Raw genomic sequence first — 22,319 nt, forward strand, 5'->3', positions numbered from 1 at the left:
AAGAACTAACTCTGCAGTTACTAGGAGTGCCTTCTGTACAGCTCCTTCCTCAAATACTTGTGTAGTCCTCAGATGTCCTTGAATCTCTCCAGGAGGTGTTAGATTTTCCCAGTCCATCCAGGGAGCAGACCAGTCTGAAGCCATGTAGACCTTTATGTAGGTTTTCATTAGCTCAGTTCCAATACTTGTCTGTTACTGTATTTTAAGTCATTTATTTTCCACTGACATTTCCGTATGCAAAAGACATTCAGACTCTTGGATAGCATTTGATTTAGAGCACAACATAAGAGTGAGAGGGCAAAACAGATGTAAGCCTCTGTGAGGCTTGAGCCAGCCAGGACTCTGCCTTTGCTAGACAGCAGAAAAGATTTCTGGCATTTTCAGCCTACTGTGATATACTTCTTGTGCGTATGCTTTGGAAACAGCACAAAATTAATGTGTTTCCGTCCTTGGAATAGTGACCTGATGAAATTAGGGTATGGGCTCCACTAATTCTATGTACCTTGCAGTTAGTTAGAGGTAGAATAAATGTGTAAAATTGATAAAGCTGAGCTTTTTGTTTGAGCCAATTGCTCCAGGGAAGTGAACATTCTCTCCCATTGAAGGAAATTGCTGCAATTTAAAGACATTAAATGTTTAATCATTTGTCACTTGTCTCACTTGCAAATACTGCAGATGGTTGTGTTGTTTATCAAGAAAGACTCTCAGAGAAATGCAAAGTGGTAGAAAGTTCTTTTAAAGTTTTTCTGAAGACAAAGAACAGCTTGAGAATTGTAAGATTTTTTCCACCTGAGCTGAACTGTTAAGTCTGATGTTTGACAGGTAAATTAATAGAAGAGGTTGGCTATTTTCTGTCTGTTGGCAATTCAAATATCTATACAGTGAATGATTTTTTTCCTTTCACTTATGAAAACATACATCTGGAAAATATAAGTGAAATCAGCTGATGCCTTTGCTGTAAAAGTAGTGTGAGAACAGCCCACACAATTTTCACAGGACTGTTTGTCTCATGGAAAGCAGTATAAAAGTGGAAACATATCAATAATTCTAAGACCATTTGAGAAAAGGGAAGATGGGAGCCACTGACCCTATGCATAAGCAGCAGTCCTGTTCCTTTGTATAGAGTCCTGTCAGTTGCACTGTACATCAGTATGTAACAAAGATTACATAACACAAATCACTGTAGCATTATTAATCAGGGCTTTTCTCTTTTGGATTGAACATGTAAGCCAGCTGTAACAGTTGGCCAGTTTTCTCCTGCTCCTTTTTTTGTTTGCTAGTGTTAGGGATGAATGTTAAGCTAACCAACCCACTTTCATTATTGATATGTCACTCTTTATTTTCAAATTCCTGCTTAAAAAATCAGCTTTGAAAAATCACTGCTTTCCCATGGGTAAGAGGCAGCTGGATTCTAATCAGAGCCGTGGGAAGCTGTCTTGTCTCACTGCTGAGAACAGTGAGGTACAGTGAGCAGGGCAGGCTGCAAATACCAAGGACAAGATAAAAACATCTTTTCTGTGGATAAGCCTGTACAAAAATCCTGATGAAATTACAGCTCCTGCTGATTTTCCTCCTCTGATAACATGGGCATCGGTCTCTGGGGATAGTGGGATAGCACTGGCATTGAGGAAGGATGAAGGAAAGCTATTGCAGCCTTTTCTTTGTGCTCATGGTCCAGGCTGAAGCATTGTAGGTCTCCCTGAAGGCAGTGTTCCTTCTCTCTTCTGCTGTAGCTGCACTTCTGCACCAGACATTGCCGCTTGCTACCAGCTGCAGGTGGGTCTTGGCAACTGGACAAATGCAGTTCTGTGCTTTCTCCCACTCATCAGGAACCAGCCAGGTACACGTGCAGGTATGGGAACTGTTCAGATCATTCCTGCCGTATACCTGGCTGCCTTTAGCACACGAGGAACAGACAGTGTGCCCTGCCATGTAGATACCATCCTCAGTTTCTTACATTTCTACCATTTTGTTGAAGCTTTAATTCCTCTGCAGAAAGGGAATTTAGTAGTTTCTCCCCTAATTCTCTTTTCTTTCCTTCCTGCTTTCCCGCCTTCCTACTTTACTACTTTTCCTGTAAATTAAACTCTTAGTACAGTCAGGGAGCCCTGTGAGTGGCTTCACTCCTCCACTTTCCCAAGGGAATAAACTGATAAAGGAATATATATTAATGTTTTATTGCATTGGCCACTCACATTAACAATGTGTTTCCTCTGCGTAAGTCTAAAGGTTCCCATGGCATTTTTCCCTGGTGGTGCTGGCCAAAATTTCCTGCCCTTGCTGTTGCCCAAGTTGTGGTCACACCAAGCTGTCACTTTCTTCTCCAGGAAACAGTTTATCTGTGTATGTTGTCTGCTAATGTATAATTGAAACTTACAGAAAGAGACAACATAAACATAAGATTTATTATCTCTCATTGTAGTTTAAGTTTCCAAGCTGTAATGCGACAACATACAAGCATGCTGAAGCAGGACTAATTCTGTGATATGGTTAGAATAAAAAGAAAACATGCTACATGTCTGTTGTTTTGGTTTCAGGGGTAATTCACAGACATAAATGATGTGACCAGAGTCCATCTCGTTGTTTTGTAAAACTGCTTAGTGTACTATCTCTTCTAACCATACCCTCAAATTTAAAGTCAGCAGTTTTATTCCCATCTATGCTGTATTTTGTTATGCATTCCATGTTTCCTAGGCTATAGCCATCACTTTTCAGCTGTGCACTTTGTACTGTAGTTATGACCACTGCAGTTCTTGCTGCAGGGTTTCCTTCTCGCAGATGGCAGCTGCTTTTTCAAATATTACTGTGCTTTATCAGCTTGTTTTTTGGCCACCACATCCACATGCATATACCGATTGCTTTGCTAAGGCTATATTCTAGCAATACTACATTCCTCAAGATAATTTGCTGTGTTGCAGAATGGAGCACGAAGATTATTATTTCTAGCAGGGAAAAAGGATGTTATTAAAGAGAAGAAATTGTAATAGCCCCAGAGAGTCTGTTTTTCTGAGAATCATGCTTACCTTGGCCTTATAGGTATGGATTTAGAAAATGACTGTAGTCATCCTTGTAATGCACCTTATTACCACAGGGATTCAGCAAATTATATGTGTTAGCACTGAATGACGTTTAGGCACACACATAGTCAAAGAAAGCATGGACAATTATTTCCATCTTTAAAAAGAGCAAGCTATGAATTAAGTGTTTTGGATTTTTTTTTTTTCACTTCTGTACATATTTCTAAACTTAGTTCATTGTACTTAATCAAGCTGTTTTTCATTTTAAGTAATATAATTTTAAAAACGGAGGCAGTAATTGCTGAGAAAGCAATTTTAAAGAATGTTTCCAGCCATGGGAGACTTTCTTGATGTTTGGTATTTGCTATATAATTAAGCATTTGACACTTACCAGGTTTCAGTACTAGCAGAAGAACTTGCAGTTTTGAGATACACCCTTCCCTGTGAACAAGACAAAGACAAAGCAATACAGCTGTCTATTTTCTGGTTTCTGCTTTGGAAGCAGTCTTATTTTGAATACAAATGGTCTTCTTCAAATACAAATATGTTGAATAGGATGAGGAATGGGAAATCCATGTGCATCTTCAGCAATCCTATAAATGCTGACGCACCCTGAACCGTGGTGTCTGTTCCTATGTCTGGTAGACAAAGATAAAGATCATTTTATTGCCCAAGTATTTTCCCTTTTCTGTTTTTTATTTTTCTGACTGAAATCAATATTCAGGGCTAATGGATGGGGACGCTTGCTGTTGCTGCCTAAAATGCTGACCTTGACTATCAATACATTTAGCTTGGAGCATTTGTGATGTCAATTACTATGATAATACTGCAGCATATACTGCCTGCAGAATGTCTAGGTTATTGGGTTAGAGTTCCCCTCCAACCTTATCTTTCTGACTTTGCCTCTTTTTATACTCTGCTGGAGAGTCTGAACCCTGGGGCAGAACTGTGTTAAGCAATTATTGTATTAGAACTGGGTGAAGGATGTTTTATGTTTGGTTTTGTAACTCGCTGGTCATTTCAAAAATTCAGAGGGACAACCAAGCTGTTCTGAATGATACATTTCTCTTCAACAGGAAGTGCTTTGTTTTGATGTTTTACAATTTTTACATCAGGTTGGAAGATTTCTAATAAAGATGAAGTTTTCCATAAAGTTATTAAATGCTTAAGAAACAGCACGTAAAAAAAAGAGAAATGTTTAGCTTCATGTTTTCACTGTGATTTGTAATTTTGATGAGCAGATTTACTGTATCTAAATGAGTTGAGTTGCTGATTGTACTCGCCAAAAGGTTTCATTTAAGAAATATCAAGTAGCCAAGAGTTTTAACATTGCTAATCTTCTTTCAAAATTGTATCTTTCTCCCTTCTCAGTGTTTTTTTTCAATGTGAACTGCCCAGTCAGCGTTTTTTCTTGTTCTTACCTGAGCTGAATAACATTGCACATCACCATCACAGATAGCACTGATGCTTCTTGTCCCTTGCTTGTCAGTCTGTGGCAGGGCTTCTATACCAAATTACCTGTTTGACGTAAAGACTTTAACCTTAACATCAGATTGATCCCTGTGACCATAAAGGTTCTAAATAGATCTAGGAGATCACTGACTTCACTCCAGAGCTACAGAGGATATTTTCCGTTTCTGTGCGAAGTAACAGTGCATAGACCCTTATAAATGATGACTTTTTATTCACAGGGCGGTCTTGGACTGCGGCATCTAATCTTATTAGAGAAATTAGGCCTGTCTTGGAGCTTTAGAATCTGTTTGTGGGGCCCACAAGCTGTCAATCAACTGAAACCTGTCACGAAGGTTTATAAAGACTGACTACAAACTAGTAAAGAATGACAGCTATTGTGCATTACTTCATTGCCTCCAGATCTATCCAGATCTGCTTTACTTGCAGACTAAAAAGAGCCTGAAGGCTACAGAGCAAGTGCTTTGTGTGATACAATATTTAAGACAATTGTTAGAATTGATATTATTTGTATTATTTGACTTTTTTTTTTCAGAAGAAAAACAGCTATAAATGAGACTATGGAAAGATATTATTCGTATGTTCTTGTATCACTTGAAAAGTTTATTCCTCAGTCCTGTGATAATCAATACATTTGCACACATATGGCACTATTTAAAGGGTTTTCAAATGCCTCTTGTAGTGGTGAGTAAGCAAGTTCTGACCTGAAGCTCTTCAAGGTAATTGAGAGCTTTTCCATTGAGTTTATTGGGCTTTAGGCTAGGGACATTACTGAATTCAGTCTCAAAACCACTTGGACTCTTGTTATTCTCATATACTAGCAGAGTACTGAGACAAAAAAATGACATGACATGCTGTCAGTAACACAAGGAGTTGGCAAAGACAGTATAAGAACTCAGTGTTTTTGATGCCAGCTCTATTATTCACTCACTTCTGCTGTCTGCTCTCAAAACAAAAACAAAACAACAACAACAAACCCAAACCAACAAACTCAATAGTAATAGTAAGAAAAAAAGCTAGTGAAATAGCCCTGTGAATAACCTGAGATTAAAGATCCAAGATTATATTACAAAATTATTCATGGGCCATTCTAGATAATGACACTTCAGATATGCCCTGAGCTCTCTGGAGTTTATGATGCTCCTGGGGAACACTGTTCCCATGGGATGAAGTGATGTACTCTACTCCTTCATGGCCTGTGTAGCAGTTTCCTAATACTGCCTGGGATCAGATAGGCAGGCATGAGTCACACTCAGCACCTACATTTTTGTTCTCTGAAAGTGCCCAGGCAAAGCTGAGTAACAGCCAGACTCCATAAAACTGTTAGCTAGATTATGCTTTCAAGAAGAGTAAATACCAGCACAATTGCTGCTATGCTTGCTTCTTTCAACTATGTCCTGTGGCCTAGGACTGGCAAAGGTACTCCCACTTCATGCACTCCTGTAATATCTCCTCCTTGGCTTTGCAGTCTGTTCTTACCAGAAGTTTTGTAGGGCAGAGGAGACTCAGGGTGTGGGCAGACTCTCAAACAGGAGACTTTTTGAGAGCTAGCTGCCTTGCAGTGGTGCATCAGAGAATCACAGAATGGCCAGGGTTGGAAGGGACCTCAAGGATCATCAAGCTCCAAGCTGCCCACTGGGGACAGGGTTACCAACCTCCCCATTTAATACTAGACCAGGCTGCCCAGGGCCCCATCCAACCTGGCCTTGAACACCTCCAGGGACGGGGCATCCACAGCCTCTCAGGGCAGTCTGTTCCAGCACCTTACCATTCTCTCTGTAAAGAACTTCCCCTTGACATCCAACCTAAATCTTCCCTCCTTCAAATTAAAACCATTTCCCCTTGTCCTGCTGTTATCTACCCGTGTGAAGAGCTGACTTCCCTCCTGCTTATAGGCTCCCTTCAGGTACTGGAAAGCTGCAGTGAGGTCACTCTGCACCCTTCTCTTCTCCAGGCTAAACAAGCCCAGCTCCCACAGCCTGTCTGTGTAGGAGAGGTCCTCCAGCTTCCTTCTGTTGGAGCCCCTCCTGCAGCACTAGGGTGGTGGGCAGATGCTCCTCCAAGCTCCCTTCAACCAATTGACCACTTCAGAGCTCCATGCAGTTTTTTATGCTGTACTTGTGATAAGTCTAGCATTCTTTGTTGTAATTTGCCTGATAATTCACAATCTATATTTCTTTATTTATTTTTTCATCTGTTGCTTTATTTTTCAGTTGCTGTCCGTCAGCCTGAGGGAAGGAGGCTGTTTCTCATTCTGTGCCATCTCTGGTAGCTCTGCTGCATTTGAGTCCTCTTAAATATGTGAGTATGCTATCCTCCTCTGATATGGATATGCTTATTGCCTTCTTTTTCATATGGCTGAAGAGCACAATCTGTCCAGCTCCAACAGGTTTTAAACTGTCAGCACTAGGCTGAGCAATAACCTTCAAGAGAAAGCTTTCTCCTTGCCAGATCCTCTTCAAGCCCAGGTGTTCAGACATACAATGAATGCTATTCATTTGCTATTTGGAGAAGAAAAGAGTGGCTTCTGATAGTACTACTGCAGGTTGTTCCAGGGGTTCTTAGTCATTCTCTGAAGTCAGAGGAAATTAATGCTATTTTCTTGCAGAGATGATCCTGCCAGTTGGCCAATGCTCTGTGTGAACTAGTCAGGTCAAAGAAGATGAGAAGGAGAAGATGCTCCTGCATAAAGATTGCAAAACCCCTCAGTATGTTCACCTTCCTTTCTTGACCTCCACACTGATTTGATTTAAGGCTACCCCATCATTATATTGAATGTGATTTACATCGTTCATTAATTAATAAGCCAGAATTATATTAAGAATCCATGACTGCACTGTTAAATAATGGCTCTGTCAAGTTCTCACCGAAGTCTTTAGGGATAAGGCCCACGGGGCATAACTTAGATTAATTACATTCATATCATTTGCCACTACCTGAAAGGTATGACCTAGCTGATGAGTCATAATTGGCTATAAGGAATTGTGACCAGGTCCTAAGTTTGGCAAAGAAATTCTGAATTCAACTGACCTGGAAGGCCTTGATAAAAACAGCCAGTTAAGAAGAGAGCACAGTCTTCAGCTTTGTCTGATATTTTGCATTTATATGAGCTGCAACCTTGAGAAAGCTTTGGAAGGCAAGAGTCTTAACTTACAATACTGTGGGAGGAAGAGCTTAATGTGTGCTTGTGTGAGGACACAACAGATGCTGAGATGTGAACAAAAGAAGTGCAGATCATGAGAAACAGATAAAAACTAGCCTAAGGTCTTTAGGGAAAAAAAGAGAAAGGAATAGTAAAGAACAAGAAACGAAACCATGTCTTAAGTAAATAGATATCTATTGCAACCACATTGGCTCAAGCTAATCAGAGAGAAGTGGAAGAACTGAGAGGGCTGGAGACATCCCTCCATTAGCTTTGCCTAGGACTACCTGTACTCCAGTTTTATGAGAGAGGAGAAACTGTAGTACAGTTTATTCGTGTATCATCAACCCAATCCAGCTGAACTGGTGAATTGTTTCATGCACTTTTGCAATGAGAGTTTGCATCCATTTAGATGCAGCATGGGCATGCATGAGAATGTGTAAAACACAAAAGTTTTTTTTTCCGTAGTCAGTGCTGCTTTTCCTTTAGCAGAGGTAAAACAGAGCTTGGAATGAGATCCAGACACTTTTTGACATTTTGTGCAGCAGGCCTTCTGAAGCAAATACCTGACTTCCATAATGAGCTGATGGAGACACACAGTTTCCTCTTTGCAGGAAAAACCAACCTGCCTTAGTTTGAGAGTTCTCTTGTAGGTATGAAGAAGACTTTTGGCTTTGCTACCCTTCTGTAGCTCTTGATTGGAGGAAGTGATATTCTAATATCTAGTTTCTGAGATGGGGACAACAAAGGTTTGGCATTTGTCATGTTCAAAGCTGTCAGAGTTAGTTCTAAATATGTTGTCTCCTGGAGATGTGGAGCCCTCTGCCTTACATATACCTTGCCTGTTAAAGAAAGGTCTTTAATAATGGCAGTGTTTTCCAGCTCAATAACTAGAGAAAAGTTTAATAAGTTGGCTTTGTGATCTCTGCAACTTACTGGAGAAGGTCCTGTTTGTTAGCTTGAAAGAGCTCTGTGGCTGACAGCCACAGCTTTGGTATTTAAGGCTTGAAAATGCATTTTAAACTGACTCATTTCTATATCTTGGAGGGAAGGCAGGCTATTTTATGAATATTGTGAGTGTTTTGTGTAGCTGTGTGGTGAATACATGTATCTTTCTAAATTGCTGGTGTTAATTACCAAAGCAAAGGTGGAAGGATGATGTCTTACTGGTACTTAGTTAGGTCTGATTCACATTGGTGTTCTTGGTTGAATAAGATTGAGTATTCCTGCTAATGGATGCTTTCCATGACCCAGCCATCATGGAAGAGTGGTGCATTACTGTGCATTTTCACTAGTGGTTTCTTTTCTGTAGTAATTGCACAGCTACCAAGAGAGGTAATTGTTGGTTTACAGATGTTACCACTGTGGTCAGAGCTACTTGCTCCCACTTGCTGTTTTAATTTAATTCTCGTCTGATCTTTCCTTTTCATTTATTTAAAATTATGAAAGCAGTTTCTACATTTAACCACACAAAAGAAAAACAAAAGCTGCTTTAAAAGCCTGATTGATTTTGAGCATTGTAAAAGTGTAGCGAGGGTAGCTACTTGGGAACAAAGCGTGCTCAGTGATCACGTAGAAAGCTCACACACTGGAAGAGAAAGCAAACTGAGATTGCCATACTTTTTTTCATAATCCACAAATAGTAAGCACAGGGAACAAACAAAAGCACATTTCATCAGCACAGCGGCGTTTACTCTGACCAGAACACACAGGTTTTCACTGTTGCCTCCACAGCATGTCCCTGGAAAAAGAAAACTGAGAGGCATTCTGCACAGTCGTGCAGAGGAAGTGCCCCCTATTCTTTGTGCTTTCTCACGTCTAAAGGTGCTCTGCGTGTGAGCATTTGCAAGAATAGACCGTATGTTAATGACTTACTAACCTCAAAGCCATAGTCCATGCACTGTCACCTTTCTTTTGTGCACTGTTACAGCAAAACCTGAGCGAAAAACCATCATTTCAGAAAATGTCGGGTACAAGTATCAAGATGCGGTCTGTGGAAAGTCAGCTCATGCATTTACCAAAAAGCCATTGTGAGAAAACCCATATGTACTGAAATCAGGATAAAAACAGCACATAAACATACTCACTAGCAAAAAATATGATGTTCTGTGATCGTGAAAGGTGCTTGAAAAACATAAAGAATGGCAAAGCAGATTCTTTCCTACCATAAAAAGCTTTGCTCAACACAGGAGGGCTTCATGACTGATGGAAAATATGAGAAAGGTAAACACAGTAGAATGAAATCACCCAGACTTATTTTGAAATGAAGTTCTGGGTTTTCAGACTGCAGTTCTGCTGCATACAGAATTTGCATGAGATCTGCAAAGTTAATGAATCCCTATGCTAGGGATTTTGATAGGACAAGGGGGAATGGTCTTAAACTGCGACAAGAGAGGTTTAGGTTAGATATTAGGGGGAAGTTTTTCACTCAGAGGGTAGTGACACACTGGAACAGGCTGCCCAAGGAGGTTGTGGATGCCCCATCCCTGGAGGCATTCAAGGCCAGGCTGGATGTGGCTCTGGGCAGCCTGGTCTGGTGGTTGGCGACCCTGCACATAGCAAGGGTATTGAAACCAGATGATCATTGTGGCCCTTTTCAACCCAGGCCATTTTATGACTCTATGATTCTGTGATTCTATGATAGATGAATAAGCTGACACTTTCCATTTTTCAGCGATTTTCTTGTGGTTTAAAATTTTCTTTAGTCATTTCCTCATCTCTTTTTTGTTGCAGTGGCTTTGATAATTCTCCATATATGCTGCTTCTTTACCCTGCTGTTCGCCCTGAAAGGAAATGGAAGGCCCCCTATCTGGCTTGTTAAGCTCTTGAAGCTTGCTGCATCCTGCATGCAGCATGTTTCTGATTATGCAGACAGCAGAGACATTCGAGCTCACAGCTGCTGTGGTGCTGCCAGATCAATACACCCACAAAGCACAGCGAGCCTTTTGTGTATGTTCAGAAATCAGATTTCTCTTGTCTAGAGGGCAGTCTGCAAAATAAAATTTCCTAACATGAGAAGTCCTCCTGGAGCTTTGCAGAGATATGCATTTATCAGCGTATTTAACAAGGCAACAAGAAGCTTTCAAGGCTGAATGACAAGAAGGGGTTCCCTTGCTTCATATTGCCACCTCCCCCTCCAGCTCTCCCCCGCACCAACCTACAGTCCACACACGATAAGGCACAACATATGTTTCTCTTTAGACTTGCCTGCAAAAATACCAAACTCTTAAAAGACGCATCAGTTGCGGACATAAAGCTGTCAGAAAACAGTTATCAGCTGTATCTCTTTGTGATCTTATTAAGTCATTTGGGTCCTGATAACTTTGCAGATACCTTCTGTAGTGGAAATAATCAAGAAAGAGATAATCCAACTTATTGATAAAGTGTGGAGTCTGGCTGGGTCAGCTTGAAGCCCACTCAGCTCTCAGTCTGGGGGATGGCTGCACTGTAGGTAATTTCTGTCCTTCTTTTTTTTTTTTTCTTCTTTTGTATGTCTGATATGACTCAATCTATACTCTTTCCTTCCCTCTGATAGACAAGCTCGTTTTTCTCTCTTCACATACACCACACACACAGATTTAGTCTGCAGTAATTGTCAGCTCAGTGGCCAAGAGAGGGAAGTGGGATACAGGGAAGGATCAATGTCATGAAGAACAGACGAGAGTCATCCTTTCACTGACATTTGCTCTACCACTTTCCCAGGAATAGCTGTGTTAGGGGTGAGCCTTGCAGGAGGCTAATAAGCTGCATTGGCAGCATGACTCTGACTCTACAGGAGTATGAGTCTATAAATTCATAAGAACTGACATACATAGAAAGGCAACTGCATGTGCAGAGTAAATTGACATTTTGAACAATCTGGGCTCATCTCTGTGTGTTTTCTCTCAATTGTCAATGATTCCCTTAGAGACTGCATTTGGAGAATGGACTAAATTTCACCTGATAATAACCTAGGGATAGATTTTTTTTTCCCAGAGGAAATATTGCTCCAGAGGAAGGAGTATTGGAGCTTAAGGAAGATAACTTATGTTAACTTTTTGTTTATTTTGTTTCGTTATTTTTTGTTTGTTCAGTTGTTTTTTCCTGTTTTGTTGTTGTTTCTTATTTTGAAAAGCAATGTTAAAAGAGATATTTTGTGGAGACATTTCAAAAAGCCACTAAAAGAATAACATGCTAGGTTAATTGGCAGGTCTTAGCACTGGCTTGGAAGGACCTGTGGAGAGGAGAGGCACACAGATTTCCTACTGATCCTGTGCAGACTGGAACAGCTTTGCTTTGTATGTTCACCATCAACCTGCCTAAAGCAGATGAAGTTGATAATGGCTGAATGAGGTGTTCCCCATGGAAGACAAAGAAAGAGTTTTAGAAATGTGACTGTCCAAATGTTTTTAATCAAGTCAAGAATGATGACTGGAGAGCTGGTGTAGAGGAACCTGATGAGGTGCAACAAGGGCAAGTGCAGAGTCCTACACAGAGGAGGAATAACTGCATGCATCAGTACAGACTGGGGCTGACCAACTGGAGAGGAGCTCTGCAGAGAAGGACCTGGGTGTTCTGGTGGACAACAGGGTGTCCATGTGCCTGTAACGTGCCCTTGTGGCCAAAAAGCCCAGTACTGCCCTGAGATGTATTAAAAGGAGTGTGGCCAGCAGGTTGAGGGAGGTTATTCTCTCCTTCTACTCAGCCATGTTTGGTGAGGCCACATCTGGAGTACTGAGTTCAGTTTTTGGCTCCCCAGTTCAAGAAAAACAAGGAACTTCTGGAGAGAGTCCAGCAGAGGGGCACGGTGATGATGGGAGGCCTGGAGTATCTCCCTTCCGAGGATAGGCTAAGAGATTTAGACTGTTCAGCCTGGAGAAGGGAAGGCTGATCAATGCTTATAAATATCTAAAGGGTGGCAGTCAAGTTGTTGGGGACAGGCTTCTTTTGGTGGTGCCCAGCGACAGGACAAGGGACAATGGGCACAATCTGGAACACAATCTGGAACACAGTCTATCTGAAGATGGGAAATAACTTCTTTACTGTAAAGGTGACAGAGCACTGGAACAGACTGCCCAGGAAGGTGGTGGTGGTCTTTCATTCTCTACAGATGTTCAAACACATCTGGACACTTTCCTGCGTAACCTACTGTAGGGAGTCTGGTTTAGCAGAAGTGTGGGACTTGATCTTCAGAGGTCTCTTCCAACCCCCACAATTCTATGGTTCTGTGACTAGTATTGAAAGTGGAGGTTGGTGGCCCTGTATGTGGCAGGGGGGTTGGAGATTCCTGATCCTTGAGGTCCCTTCCAACCCTGGCCATTCTGTGATTCTGTGACTAATTTATAAACGCTTCAACAAGAGCAGAGATCTGAGAAAAGCATCCATTAGAAGCGAAGAATTGAAAACATTCAGTGAAGTGAAGCCATTTTTTTGAGGACTACAACTATGCAAATGATTTTATGTAGTTTATGGAAGATGTCCCATGGCTGTGCTTCCTTTCATTATAAGAAGGTGTTTTGAACACACTCTCTTGCCTGGAATTTACTTTAAAAAGGGATGATACTAAGTGATATATTTGCCTAATTTCACACTGGGAATTGTGGGAGGATAATGTGTTTTTTAGCTGGAAGTCTAAAGCTGCCAATGCCTTAGATGCTTCACTTCCTCCAGTTTGTGAGCAAAACTGGGAGCTAGCAACTGACTGATGAAAGTAGCCTGAATGAAATATTTACCTTTCTCTAAGGCAGTGTAGAGTAGGTGAATAGGGGAAGTCCCATTGAGGTTTCATACTGTGGTAGACCATGAGGGTAAGATTACTCCTCTTTGCATTTGACCATTGAAAACCTCTCTGAGATGATTCATACTGCTTCTGTTGGGCACCTAACTTAGGGTGCAGTGTATATATTTTGCATGTGCTGGTCTCCCTCCACTGAGCAGGCCAGGTGTCTGCCTTTTGATAGGTGGATATATTTAGTTGCAGAAATTCTACCAAAGTCAATTGACCAATGACATTTTATGTATTACTGCCATAAAACTTTTGCACAGTGATCTTCTGAATTGATGCAAAAGCAGAGTTTCGTAACAGCAAAACCAAGCTTCACAGGAAGTTCTTTGTTACAGCACAATCTTGGCTTTCTTAGTCCTGCTCTTACTTGGGCTGATTTATCCTGAGGCTACAGATTGTAGATATTTTTTCCTACCTGTTGTTTTCATGGTATTTGCACTAGGAGTACAACTATATCCTTGGTATTAGACCAACTGAAATTGCTTTTATTGGATGCAAAGAAAGAGGCAATAAGACTTTCTTTTATTCCACCTGCCTATCTCATTACCTTTCTCTAGCTCAGTTGAGTACATTTTTCATTTTCCTTTCAAAGTGCACTTTGTTTCCAATATTGGAAGGTATATTTACAAGTGGACACCATTTTTTTTAGAGATGGATGAAATCTGTTACTATCCCTTTTCATTTACAACTCAATTTTAAGGATGAAACGTTCAACCATATAAAAGCATAGGCAGGTATTATTCCATCAGTATTAATCCTAATACACATGGGGAGGTGTTTGTTTTTTGGTGGGGTCTTTTTCTCCCCAAAAGGAGAAATAAGTACAATAAGATATCTGTGCTCTAAAACAGGGCAAGACCACAAGCTTGAAAAGTGATGCAACTAGGCAACTTTTTGGTATTGTTAGGCATCCCTTGTAGTCCTTTGGAAGGAGGACCAATTACTGTTTATAGTTCATAATCACTCACACAGGCTGTAATCTCTGACAAGTCGTATGTTCTGTCCCCATTCTGTTATTAAATGTGCGTATGTCATATTCTTAAAATGTAGGTACCTTTGGACATAGATTAGGTGTGACACCAAAAGAGGAGGAATGCAGAAGATGGAAGCTTCATTCTAGCTGTTTTGTGAATAATCAGTCTTTGGCCCAGTATAACAGAAAACAGATTCCATCTAACTGGATTAGTTTGACCACTTGACCTTTGTACATGACAAAGAAATGAGTGTATGCTAATAATTTACCTGGTAAGTCATTATCCATATGCTGCATATGCAGGACCTCAAACATTTTGAACTGCTCTCATTACAGTCTATCTGACGATTTTCTTCTAAAGTATGATTTTAAACAGAAAACAGACGGAGATACTGTTAGGAGCTGGATTCTGGGATGTATGTCAAATGATCACTTCCTGAAAAATCACTGCACTTCCCCTGAGTAATCATTAATAATTTATTCAAATGGAAGCCATATCAACCATCATCTGTTTTCTGTTCTGAACTGAGGACTTGTAGGTACAGACATCTGTGCATATCAATGAATCTTTTCTCATCACTTGTGGAAATTCAAAGTTGACTTGTCGAAATCAAGCAGAAATTTTTTTTGGTTCCCATAAAGAGAATGACATTGTATTGAAACACATGGCTCTATCCCAAATTCAATAATTATTTCAAAATGCAGACAATGAGGAGCTCAGTTCCCGAAGTAAAAACTCTCTGATAGATCAAATTGTGCAAGAACTTGAGCTGTTCAGCTGACTGTGTTAGTATTTACTACTATTTATAATAAAAGAAAAAGTTTAATTAATCTTGAGCGTAACGCAAGCAAGAGTATGGTAGAAGAATTTTTTCAGTGGTGAACAGATGACTTCTGAGAATATCTGGTACTAATCTACACTACAGATTCTGCTGTTGTTGTGTACTTAAGCCATAACTGAAAAGAAGGGCTGTTCTAAATGGATGGATGGACTAGCCAATGATGTAAGGAGGTAACCAAACCATCAGTTTACTCATTGTACTTGATTGGTTTTCCCATTGCTGCACACACAAGTTGTAACAGATAAATTATTATCTGCTGTAAAGATCTGTTGGCTGTACCAGGCTAAGGAGTTTCCTAGTGACTCCCTAGCCTGGTACAGCCAACAGATCATTACCCATTACTGCTTTTCCACATGGGTGTGATGAAGAACACACACATCATTCAGTAGCTATCAAAAAGAGAAGAACAACCCAAGGAACTACTAACCTGTCAGCCTCACCTCTATGCTGGAGATGATTGTGGAAGAGACCCTTCTGGAAACTGTGCTAAGGCACATGGAAGAGAGGGAGGTGATACAAGACAATCAGCAGGGCTTCACAAAGGACAAATCCTTCCTGACCAATCAAGTAACCTTCTATGATGGTGTAACAGCATCAGTGGTCAAAGGAAGAGCTGCTGTAGCAGAAATGCTAAGTCACGGCTTGAAGCAGTGATTGAGCACTTGATGACAAGGCAGGACCAACCCAAGGGAGCTCAAGTGCATGTAATGCACCTGAGTGACCAGAAGGGGTAGAGTCAGGATCCACACCTTCCCAGAACTCATTTAAATGTTGGCAGTGGAAGCATCTGTGTTTTGCTGGAGATCCCTGCATACTTTCTGAAGGTAAGCAGATTCTTTTCTTTATTTCTGTGTTTGCAGCTGTTGTATTTAAGCAAATCCTCACTTGCTGCAGCCTAGGTCGTTGCTACTCTGCTGTCATTGCTGTACTTCCCATCATGTTACAGCTACTGATATCACCTATGTGGATTTCAGTAAGGCCTTTGTTGTGGTCCACCATAATATCCTTCTTTCCAAATTGGAAAGAAATGGATTTGACAGGTGGGCTGTTCAATGGACAAAGGACTGGTTGCAAAATCATAGCCAGAGAGTAGTGGTTAGTGATTCAATATCTGGATGGAGATTAATGATAAGTGGTGCCCCTCAGGGTTTAGTATAAGGACTGATACTCTTTAATATGTCCATCAATGACATTTACAGTAGGATTAAGTGCATTCTCAGCAAGTTTCTTGATGACATCAAGGTATGTGGTAGAGTTCAAACACCTGAGGTATTGGTTACCATCACTGTTTGACAGGCTTAAGTAGTGGGCCCAGGTGAATCTCATGAGGTTTGACAAAATCAAGTGAAGTCCTTCAGCTGGGTCATAGCAACCCTTCTATCAATATGAGCTGAGGGATGAAACAGTTGAGCACATCCCTGCTAAAAGGTATTTCAGGGTCTGAGGAGGCTCAATAGTGTCTATTTTTCTTGTAACTCATGTAGCTTCTTTTGGAAGAAGAGCCAAGTGAAAACTTGGGATCACAGTCTGTATTAGTCACGGAAGAGGAGTTTATTCCTTTCTTTAGAAGTTTACAGTCTTACTTGCACTTTAGCATCTGCTGTTTCACGTAATAGAGGTCAGTAGAAGCGGTACAAAAACTTCACTGCATTTAGGCATGTAAATTTCATTTGTGTGTTGATTTCATTAATTCTCTGAGAATGTATTTGTTTTATGTGGTTAATCTGGATAACAAAGGTAAATGCAGTGTGGAAGTTGAGAAAAAATGAAGTAATGATATTGAATTACTCATGGAAAAAAATATAGGCCCATTCTCTCCTCTTCAGCCATAATGATTGGCTGTGATGGAGGACTCTCCCTAAGCTGCTGCATGATAAGTAATATTGCTTTTATCACAGCTTGAATAAGTCCACAAAATTCTGTTAGCTACTGATAAGGATATTAGGAGATATGGACATAAAAGGGTAACAACTTTAGGAATACAGGGCATGAGCAGAAGTGACTCAAAAACATGAGAGGAAAACAAAAAAAATTAAGTATGTGACTAAAAAGCAAAGAGAAGAACAGCAGGCAATTGATTTTCTTTTTCCCCTAAAGAAATTCTGGAGGAGCTGATTGCTTGGGAGATGTAGGTAAGGAGTCTGGTGCTGGATGGAGATTGTAGTGCATTCTGTACTGTGAGGCCTCAGGGTACGCAAAATGGGAACAGGAGCAAAATGTTTTTATAGAATTATAGAATGGTTTGGGTTGGGAGAGACCTTTTAAGATCATCTACTTGAAATCCCACCCCTGTATGCAGAGGCCCCTCCTACTAGACTATATGCATAAGCAGTAAAGAGACAACACTAATGACAAAACTAGAATCCTGAGTACTGTCCTTTCTCCAGATACGGGACATCACTGGAAGGATTACCTAGATGATTTTGCTACAGTGACATAACTAAAACATCAAAGAAAGATTGTAGGAGTAAGTTGGGGGTTACCTATCTTACTCTTTCACAGTAAATATATATAATTTTTTTCCCTTCTTTTTTGTATTTCAACATCTGATAGTTTTGTGAGAAAGCACAATCATGGGCTTTGGATCAGATCTTGAATATTTTCTCTCCTTTTTCAAGCCTCTTTGTTTGCCTTTTACTATGCACTTATAGATGATGCATGCCATTTGACTCTGTTGTATTGCACAAACCAAGATAATTCATAGTGCCATTCCCAGTCAAGATGGGACATATCATAGCTTGCTCCCAGTGTGTGTTTCCAAAGGCCTGCTTCAGAGTTATAAATAACTTTTGATTTCTTTAGAAAATATAGAGCAGTAAACATCCAAGGGAACTCTGTATTTCCAATCTGACTGATGCTGCACCCAGGAGAACTTGCTTAAAGCTTGCTCAGGGATCTTTGCTCCCAGAGATATCCTGACCAGGTTGAAGTTCAGGTGAACAGCCTTGTGCGTTGTGTTTTTTGTTTTTTGTTTTTTGTTTTGGTTTTTTTTTTTTTTTTTCTTCTGAGTATCCCAGTCTCATCACAATTACTTTAACTCCGTTTCAGCACTGTACCCTTCCCTGCTTGAAAGCCTCTTATCAGGAAGAGTCATTCTTAGGGTGAGGCGCTGGCACAGCTGCCCAGAGAAGCTGTGTTGCCCCATCCCTGGAGGTGCTCAGGGCCAGGTTGGATGGGGCCCTGGGCAGCTGAGCTGGTGGGGGGCAGCCCTGCACACAGCAGGGTTGGGGCTGGGTAGGCTTTGAGGTCTCATCCAATCCAAACCATGGTGGCAGTGGTGATGAGGAGACGGTTGGACTAGATGATCTTATAGGTTGTTTCCAACCTTGTGATTCTATGATTCTGATTCTTAGAGTCTGTTTCAGGCAGTGTTGTATTGCTGAACTATGGGGAAAGTGTTAGCTCAGGCAAAGGACAGGCCCTATAATAATAAGCATTCTTTCCACACCCTGTATTTTTCATGTCCCATATTTAAGCTAGAAAGCTTGGTGTTTCGAACTGTGTCTCACTAGTTTTATTTTATTGCAACTGGTAAATATTGTGAGCAAAAAGTCCAGCAGCTTTGTGTATAGTTCAGATAAGCTGAGAGTTTTTAACTGCTGCACCGAGTAAGGGTAGATCATGTAATAAAACTTTCTAACATACGAAATTAGATCAATTAATCTGTCATGGCAGGCTTAGCCAGTAGGCACACACAGAAAAGCATCACTTCCTGCTTTTATTTACACTGAGTTTCTGTGGTAGTTTCCCCATCTCTGTGATTTCTCTATTAGTCATGTGGGAGCATGGTGCTTGGGCCCTGGCAACAGGAACCAGGCTTCTCATGAGGCGTACAGAAATGCCTGAGCTCAACTGAGGGGAAGAGAGCCCCAAAGAATTCAGTGTGGTCACAGTGACTGGTGTGAGAGATCTCCCCTGCAGGGCCTTGGTGGGGATTACATCCTCCTGCGGGTGCCCTGTAATCTCATAATCCCTAACCTATGACTTCTTTCTGATCTCCTCTCACTTTGAATTATTTAGAATTCAAGTAAGAGGAAGTTTAGGGAAGAACAATTATGAAAAGCCGTTGCCATTAACCCCCAGTAACATTTTAGCCAGTTTAACAGAGCAATTAATGAGAGCAGTGGAGGAGACGCTGGGAGATGGAATGGGTGTATTTCATTTTTCTTCTGTTTTTCCTCCCTTCACCACATGTACTGAAGCAAACAACCAAACAAGATGTGTTTCCAGTGTGCACTTAACAGTTTACATCTTACAGCTGAAAGAGAGGAGACTTCAAAATTTTTCATTCGCTTAAAAACTTTAATTGATCTGGTATCCATGACACAGGACCTTCCTTCCACATACAGAGCAGACCTGGAAATGATAGGTTTGTTTGCTACTCAAACGTAGATCCACTTCATCACTTTTTCTTTTGCACAGAAAACTGGATTATTTTATTATAGCCTTGCAGTAAGCCTCTTGCAATACAATGAGGAGGTGGTTAGTATATCCTTTCTGTTTTTGTGTGTATGTTTTTTAACAAATATCAAACAGAATTTCAAATTAAAATAGATACATCTGTAAACAATAAGTAACTCTTTTATTATTTAGGCTTTTTTTTTTTTTCCACTTTGTTATCACCAAAGCTCTAAAACATGCATTGTGCCTTTATTTTTATAATGATGCTTGGGTAGAAGTGAGATTTCACGTAACTTTTTTCCTTATTGCTTTTTAAGTGTGGTTCTTAAATATTTGCATTTGCAAAACTGTCCCTTTCTTTGCCTCTCCCCCTCAAAATAACACACTTTCTTCTGCTCTGCGGCCTTTTCTGCATAGAACGAAAGGCAGAAGATGCACATTCCAGAAACAACAGTAACAGTTATAATAATTTATTACTAAGGAATACTGAACAGCCAAAATTAGCAAGACCTGTTTAAAAAAACAAACAAACAAAAAAACAACCTTATTGAGCATATTTACAGGGAAAGAAGAAACATTTCCCAAATAAATTTTTCAGCTTAGCAGAAACAAGGGGGAATGCAGTCGGAATCTATTACACACACATCACTGAGTGGCTCTCTTTCTCATTCTTCGCTATTTTTGTGTTTGCCTTTGAACTGCATCTTTTGGGGGTGATAGCTGAAATGAAAGTTAATAAGAAAAAATCCTGAGTGCTTTGCACAGTATGTCTCTGATCTCTGCTGAGGTCTCAAGGTGTTGCAGTAAGATAATTTATAATAGGTAAAATGACAAACATCCATCATTTTATCCAGCATTTTTTATAAAGCTATCATCAGACCTATTTGAAAACTGTCCCAAATATTCAGCTTTTGAAGGCAGAGATAGCCCGTTTGCGCTGAGGTTTTGGCAATATTTCGTATGATGATTTATGCAGAAAATTTTGCAGTCATATTAATGATTAGAGTAACTTCTATCATTTTACAAATCCAAAGTAATAAATGTAATCGCCACTTACTGTAACTCACTTCATGATGTCACATTCCTGTAACATATTCTGGATTTTATCCCTTCCTTGCTATTATACTGGAAAGGCGATTTGAAAAATGCACCGTTGACTTTGCAGAAAAATATCATTAGAAGAGAGTTCTTTATCTCTTTCACACCTTTGATATCTCTCTCCCAGCAATAACTAGCTTACTGTAGCTGTCTTCTTCCTCTTTTAAAGCAAAAGCAATTAATCTACTTCCAGAGATTCGCAGAATCTCATGTTTCAAAAAGTACCTGGTTTTGCTTAGTATGGCCTTGTTGTCATCACACGACTGAAAAATGATCTGAAGCATTTTATCAAAGATCAAACAAATCCCAACTGTATTTACTATGAGCTAAGTATTTGGCCTGGCTGAGTCATTCCGCCACGTACTGAGATAGTGAGCTCCCTGCACCAGACCAGTTCTGGAATGTGCCATCCACAAGTTCAATCAGACTGCAATGTGTCTGTAGAATTGAGTTTGTTTGGCTGTAGATGGGTATGATTATGAACTTCTTTACTGCGTAGTTACGAAAAACCGCAAAATAAACTGCAGATGATGAGTAACTATGACAATTTCAGGAAATGGCAGATGCAGGCTTTATGAAATCTATTTAAATTAGGATTTTTATGTTAGATTTTAAATTCCCGTTTTAATTTAGCCCTGGTTGCCTTCATGCTATCTTTCTACTGCTGTATCTGGCTGAAATTCAATGGGACAATGACACAGTGCTGTTAATAGAAAGTCATTGTAAGGAAGAATGGTACAGACTCTTAACAGGGTCTGTTGTAACAGAATGAAGGGAAATGGTTTCAAAATAAGAGTATAGATTTAAATTTAATATAAGGGGTTTTTTTTGTTTGTTTGCTTTTTGCAGTAGGAGTGGTGAGGCACTGTAACAGGTTGCCCAGATGGGTGGTGGGTGCTTCATCCCTGGAGACATCCAAGATCAGGCTGGATGGGGCTCTGAGCACCTGATGGAGCTGTTCACTGTTCTCTGCGGTAGAGTTGGACTGGGTAACCTTTAAAAGTCCCTTCCAACTCAAACATTTATATGATTCTATTATTAACCTGAGGAAATCTCATTCAAATGTAGGTAAATGGAGCAATGAAACAACTAACACCCACCAGGACAAATATCTGATTTCTTTTTAGGAAGCCAGAGATCAGAGCAGTGGAATTTCTCCTTGCGGCAAATGATAAGATTTAGATGTCATTTTGCAAACATTTAGCTGAAAATGTTTTCAAAACTGAGAACAAGAGAGAAGTTAATGCTCCTCTGAAGATATGATTAGCCAAGGAAGAAGAAAAATGGCTGCATAAGAGGAGGGTGAGGGTTGAGAGATTATTTAAAATAAATAAATAAATAAAAAATCCAAAGACAACTACCACTCCAAGTTGCACAGAGTTGAGATAGTCAAAATCTTCTTCTCTTTTCTATCTTAAAAAAAAAAAAAAAAAAAAAAAAAAAAAAAAATGGGAAGGAAATAGAAGCATGTGTGTTTATTATCTTGTCTAGTTCTGTATCCTTCCTGTGCTAACTGAAGTAGAGAATAATTGTATTTAGAAACCCGTACACATCTTGGGCATCTGTTAACTTTCATCTGTCCTGTGTCACAGAAGAATATCCTGTAAGTCCA

General features: G+C 40.2%; 1 long non-coding RNA gene across 2 annotated transcripts in view; it reads left to right on the top strand.

Moving 5' to 3' along the window:
- The window catches only part of LOC125686248 (uncharacterized), an 82,100-nt gene that overhangs the window by 37,974 nt on the left and 21,807 nt on the right, over positions 1 to 22,319 (top strand). The window contains exons 1-2 of one of the 2 annotated variants that reach the window (XR_007373725.1): positions 1,679 to 1,776; positions 6,701 to 6,788. This is a non-coding gene — a long non-coding RNA (uncharacterized LOC125686248). Of the gene's footprint in view, positions 1 to 1,678; positions 1,777 to 6,700; positions 6,789 to 22,319 lie in introns of those variants that run through there. The other variant, XR_007373724.1, reaches the window with a different exon arrangement.

This window comes from Lagopus muta, chromosome 1 (assembly GCF_023343835.1).
Source record: "Lagopus muta isolate bLagMut1 chromosome 1, bLagMut1 primary, whole genome shotgun sequence".
NCBI lineage: Eukaryota > Metazoa > Chordata > Aves > Galliformes > Phasianidae > Lagopus > Lagopus muta.